This window comes from Pinus tabuliformis, chromosome Q (assembly GCF_031772625.1).
Source record: "Pinus tabuliformis cultivar Carrire ecotype Pingquan chromosome Q, CPIR1, whole genome shotgun sequence".
Taxonomy (NCBI): Eukaryota; Viridiplantae; Streptophyta; class Pinopsida; order Pinales; family Pinaceae; genus Pinus; species Pinus tabuliformis.
In genome coordinates this window covers 1,222,775,891-1,222,781,970 of record NC_142296.1, presented here as the reverse complement: position 1 = coordinate 1,222,781,970, position 6,080 = coordinate 1,222,775,891, and the positions used below count along the sequence as shown (strand labels likewise).

Here is a 6,080-nt window from a genome sequence, read left to right as displayed (position 1 = left end):
TCCCACTTCGTGTAGCCCCAAACATCAATTTATTCGCATAACCCGTTTTCCACACAATAGCATTTTAATCCAAGTGTTGAAAGACTTAACATACTTACCTCGCGTTCCTTTAAGGAAGCATTGTTCTACCTCATTATAGCTGACTGAAATATCTACCATGAAATCGGTGATGAATCCTCCTATAATTCGATCGAGCCAGTGATCAACAATGCACGCGATCTTATCCTCCTATTCTTCTAATCTGCACACCAATTATGGAGTCCACACAATAGGTCTGTCGAGTTTACACCTTCCTTGGCTATCTGCTAGCATCGCGATCCACTCTATAGCTCGGTGGGGAAAGATGCGAAGAAAATTTCATGGATCTCTCTATATAAGTAGCAGTCTAACCACTCTTCCTTTGATAGTTGTGGATTCCTATTTTCCTGCACCGTGAACTCATGGATTTTTTTGTCCAACCAATCTTCAATTCCTTTCTTTATCAAATTCCAATGATACGACATCAGACATCTCTATGTAGATCATGGTCTCGGCAACGGAACCATTTGTTGTCTTGTTAGGGCCTGAACCAAGTTTGGAGCTACTTAGCCAAGAAAATCCCTATACTACTTTCCCTTTTGATAATAGTTCGTGGGGCGCGGACTGAGGTCTCACCCAAAGTAGTATCGAGGGGTGCTAGAACCAGGTTTCTGCACCCTTGAGATGTCTAAGGGGTTGATCTGGTCCAACTGTTAGTCCCTTCGCATGGGTTGCTTCGGGCACTTCCCTGGTCTTCGCGCCCTGTTATACTTGCCTTCGCATAGCCCTAAACAGGGCTGAGGGGCTTCCGTGCTGCTCGAGCAGTGCTCTGTGCTATTCCCCTAAGTCACACTTGAGATCCTAATTATCTTCCTATGCCAGTCAATTATCCTCGCGTAAATGGATGTCTTGCATTATAGTTATTTATAAAACACATTCATATTAGTTTGCACAAAAAATAAACAGTACACTTGCAATTTATACCCAATCCTACATTAAACTAGGAAAAGATACACATAAATATGGTAAACTTCTCTTTATTAATTCATCCAACAGTTACAAACTCGACCTACCCTGTGCACTCAGTTTAGACTACTAGGCCTCTACGCACTCAGCTACATAGCCTTCTCCTACTCTATGACCCAAAGACACACTTTACACTTTGACTCAATCTCTTAGACTCATCATGCTTGTTCTTGCTACGCTATGTTCTACACCTAGAGCCTCACTCTATTTATACAATCCCATGGTCTGCGGACCATGGGTAGGTCTATCAAGCTGACATTACATTAGAAAAACAAGGTGGACAACCCTGTGACTCTATTATAACTTCACGCTCCACACCCTCAATTGGCGGAGCTTCGACAAAGGAGTTGGTCAAAACTTGGGTTTTAAGCCCCAAAACATGCCTTGGGGACTTTCCATGCCCAACACGTATGACAAAATATGTGCACCCATTCGGCTGTGGTTCGGTCCCCCAAGCCTTAGTCCATTTTGCCAGGTGATCGCGTGGATCATCCTTTTCGTTATACTTCTCAGTCATTCTGGTATTAGCACGCCCAAACCATATCTTCATCATTCTTCTGTAATCTTGCCATCTAGCAAAACTATCCTTATGCATACCCCATCATCGTGTAGGTGTAGAGCACAATGCCAACTCTAATGGTTGGAAGTGATGGTCCTCAAGGACTTCATGCTCAACTTCATCCAAATATACGTCAGTTAAACAATCATAATAAGGTAATTTTCTTACCTTCGACGAAACATAGCGCAATGAATTCGTCATCATATTGCATCACAATGTAAAAAATTGGTGTAAGTGGTTCTGCCAATGCTCTAACTCCTTATCTAAATCAGAGGTGCAGGAACTCTCCCAGTCCCATGAAATCCACCCATCTGTCATTGGATTGATCCAAGCCTAACCTCGCGTTGTTATCTTGTAAATTTGATCCAGTTCATCATCACTTTATTCATAATCATGGACATGTTCAGTATGCTGTGCCCCTTCTACAAGATCAAATGGCACTATAACCCGAAGCAAATTTTTTTCAAACGACATTGTCCTTTTCTTCAAATTAATGACCCCATTCATGTCAATAGCCCAGTCAATTCTCATTAGTGCGGGGTAAGGATTACTGTCATCGACAATTTTTATAACTTCAAAGTCTGCTACTGCACACGAACCTTCAATATCCACTGTTACTCCATATAATCATCCCATGGGGATGATTTTTTGCTGGTTCTCCATCCTGAGTTGAATCAGAGACCACTACAGCACAGGTCTCCCCATCCTTTCTCGTGTATGCTTCGATAAAACATTCACATCGGACCCCAGATCTAAGATGATGTGGTCCATCTCATATTCACCTATCTACGTTGTTAGCCTCATCTCTAAACCTGTTCGTGCCTTATTCTTGTCAATATTTCTGACTGCGTGGTGTTCATCAGGGGCCTTTTCCTTACTGACACATTTATTTATTAATTCATGCAGGCCTTCCATAGGCTTGCTATTGCGCAGTAGTTTCATGCAGGTCTCCAAAAAACGTAGTTAGTACAGAAAGATGAAAATTTGCAAGCGCATCGAGTTCTTGCATCGTGCCCTAGTTTCATGAGGAGGAGGCCTCCACGAAGTTGTTCTTGGCTTCCATAAATGGTTCCTTAGCACAATCTAGATAAAAGCTAACTTCTTTCTTTGGAGCTTTGTGGACCTGTCCCTTTTCTCAGGCTGTTTGCCTTTATCAACGCCAGTTGTTATTCCACTTCTAAGCACAATATTAACACATTGATCTTCTTTGAGGGGCTCATCCCTCATCATTTGTAAATTCTATGTAGGCTGCGTTTTATTCTCATGTAGATTAGCTATTAACAATGGGATTCTTCTATAGTATGGTCGGACTATCTACAGTATTGACATGATGGGTGTGTAGGGTTCTTGCACTCTAGCGGATAGTGCCTCGACTATCCGTAGTTGTAGCAAATAATCTGACCACGGCCTCTACTAGGTCCCCCTCCTCCGCCCCATCCTCGACCCTGAAAGCCTCCAGGCATTCCTCTAGCACCTTACTCGGGAGGCGAGTCTCTGCTTGCATGTGGTAAGTAGGGGTTCTTTCTGTTATCACTCAAGGAAAATATTTTAAATTCTGAACATCAATTTTTAAATTGTTATAAAGGTTTGGTGTTAGTCCCTTTGCAGGTTCCTGTAGATGAAAGTCACGTTTTTCTTCTCTATCAGGATTAGGCTTTTAGGCTTATCTTTCTCAAGATATGGAAAAAATTGGTATTGCTGGGTCAAATGGCACTCCTTACATATGACAGCTGGCAAGAAAAATTGATCACCGCCAAGCAGAGAGTTGCGGTATGGATGTGGCCATCATGGTCATACTCAAAGACCGCCCTTAAACGTTTCAGTTGGCGATACATTATTATTGATGAAGCGCATCTAATAAAGAATGAAGTTCACTTCTTGCAAAGACTATGAGAATCTACTACACCAACTACAGGCTTCTTATAACCGCACACCTCTTCAAAACAGTTTTCACAAACTCTGGTTTCTTCTAAAATTCTTACTTCCAGAAATTCTTATGATCCTTGTGGGTGCAGGTCTAGCAAGCTCTGTTGTTCTGAAGAATGGTCGCTTGTCTGATATTATTTCAGAAATTTAGTCAATGATAACACGATTGGATAAAGGAGGAGAATCATTAAATGGCAATCTCTGTCTGAAGCTGAGCGAACGAATGTTCAAGGGATCTCCGTGGCCCTTGGTGGAGGCCATTGCTTCATTCGTCGACAACGATCATGTATTCTGTTTGCTTTATAGAGAAATGTGGTTCCGCCATTTTTATGCGAGGCTGTCCCCAAATCTGAAGCAGTGGGTCGAATCCTGGGACAATTATTGTAGTCTTTTTCAGGTCATTGTTCACGGCGTGGTTAACATGCAGTTACCGAATCAATGGCTCTGGGATATGATCGATGAGTTTATTTATCAGTTCCAGTCGTTTTGTCAGTATCGTGTGCTAAGCTCAGGAACAAGACAGATCAAGAACTAGCTTTTCTGCGGGAATGTGATGAGGTGTGGAATGTCTATAGTGTGCTCAACTATTTACAGGCTCTCGTTGAGAAGTCTGTGATCATCGGCTCTCGTTGAGAAGTCTGTGATCATCCAGATCCTAGAGGAAGAGAAAGAAGGTAATTTAACATTTACTGCAACTGATGGATATGACTACAATGGAGGAAGCAATGTTCTGAAGGTTCTGGGATACTTTAGTATTATTGGTCTACTTCGTGTACATTGCCTTCTTGGAGATTATTACAGTGGACTCAAGTGCTTGGCACCTATAGATGTTAACCAGACAGGTGTCTACAATTCAGTGATTGGAAGCCATATCACAACTACTTATTATTATGGATTCGCCAACCTTATGTTGAGAAGGTATGTTGAGGCAATACGGGCCTTCAATCAAGTTCTGTTGTATATAATAAAGACCAAACAGTTCCATCAAAAGTCTCCACAGTTTGACCAAATTCTGAAGAAAAATGAACAGATGTATGCTCTATTGGCTATATGCCTCTCTATCTGTCCACAAATGAAGCTTGTTGAGGAAAATGTGAACAATCAGCTGAAAGAGAAGTATGGAGAGAAGATGGCAAGAATGCAGAGAAGTGATGAGGCTGTGTATGACGAACTTTTTTCATATGCCTGTCCTAAATTTATTACTCCTTCAGTACCAAACTATGATGAAGCTCTTGTAAATTATAACCAGGATGCATATAGGCTTCAGTTGAAGCTGTTCTTATCAGAAGTAAGACAGAAACAACTTTTGTCAGGTCTACGGAGCTTCTTGAAGTTGTATACATCCATCTCAATGGAAAAGCTCGTGAATTTTATGGACGTTGATGAGTCTACCTTAAGGACAACTCTTATGACATACAAGCATAAGACTCATGCAATTGATCATGATGGAAGAATTATATCAAATGCGGATGTTGACTTTTATATTGATGAGATATTGTTCATATTATTGAATCAAAGTCCTCAAAGCTATACGCTGATAATTTATGCGTCACATTATCAAGTATGAAGAGATTATTAGTGATTGGACGGAATTAAGCTTGAATAAGATGGTTGCTGTTTTTGCATTATGGAAATGCCAGCTGTAATGAGGTCAAACATCCAAATTTTGTAATTAGAGAAGAGCAGTCTTAAGCCATGAACAGTGGCGATCATTTAGCTATGAAAGGAAGACTGTGCTTTTGAAATTACACAGCAGTTTCGTAGCGCGCTACGAAACTGCTGTAGCTGCATGTTACAATTCAGTTGATCAATTATGATTGACAAAGCAACAAATCTTTTTGAAAGGTTTTGTCATCACACAAGTACATGAAAATGGTGGACAGCACATCAAGGACGTGGCAGTCTGCTCCATTTTGGGTAATTAAAGGATAAATGACATGCTTCTTTGGATTCGAATATTTTGAGGAAAACTAAAGACCAGTAAACAGGGGTAGTTTCCTATATTTCAGGGCATTCGAAAACATGTGATATTGAAGAGCAACATGAAGCATTAAAGGTCCATCACAGCCACCGCTAGAAGGGAACTAGATGTCAGAAAAGGAAAATGATTGTAGACCAATGTTGTTATGGAATTAGAGTCCCATTTGATTTAGATGTCTAGAGGATCTAGTAGAATTAGAATCCTAATTGTTTTAGGATCCCAGAGTGTCAATTAGTAATCAGTTGTATTTATTAGTTAGTTAAAGGGTTAATAGGTGTCATTAGAAGTAGTTTTCGAATTCCCCTCATGCTTGAGGAGGAATCTCAATCAGTTAGAATAGGAGCTCTATATATAGCTGAAACAACAATGTAATCAAGGTTGGAAAATTTTATGATACAGCTTGTATTTGGCTTATGTAAAGACTCATTTTCAGAAATATAATTTTGACTTTACTTCTCAAGATTCATGAAGGATTTCTTATGTTCAAAATATGTGATCTTGTCCTTTCCATAATTTTTATAGTGGTATAGATGTATAATCACTCAAAATTCACTGAATGTGCTCTGATTT

The 6,080-nt window shown here is 40.3% G+C and overlaps 1 pseudogene; it reads left to right on the top strand.

Annotated features, from left to right (window-relative positions):
- Positions 1 to 3,683: 3,683 nt before the first annotated feature.
- Positions 3,684 to 5,175, top strand: LOC149224187 (uncharacterized; annotated as a pseudogene).
- The last annotated feature ends 905 nt before the right edge of the window (positions 5,176 to 6,080 follow it).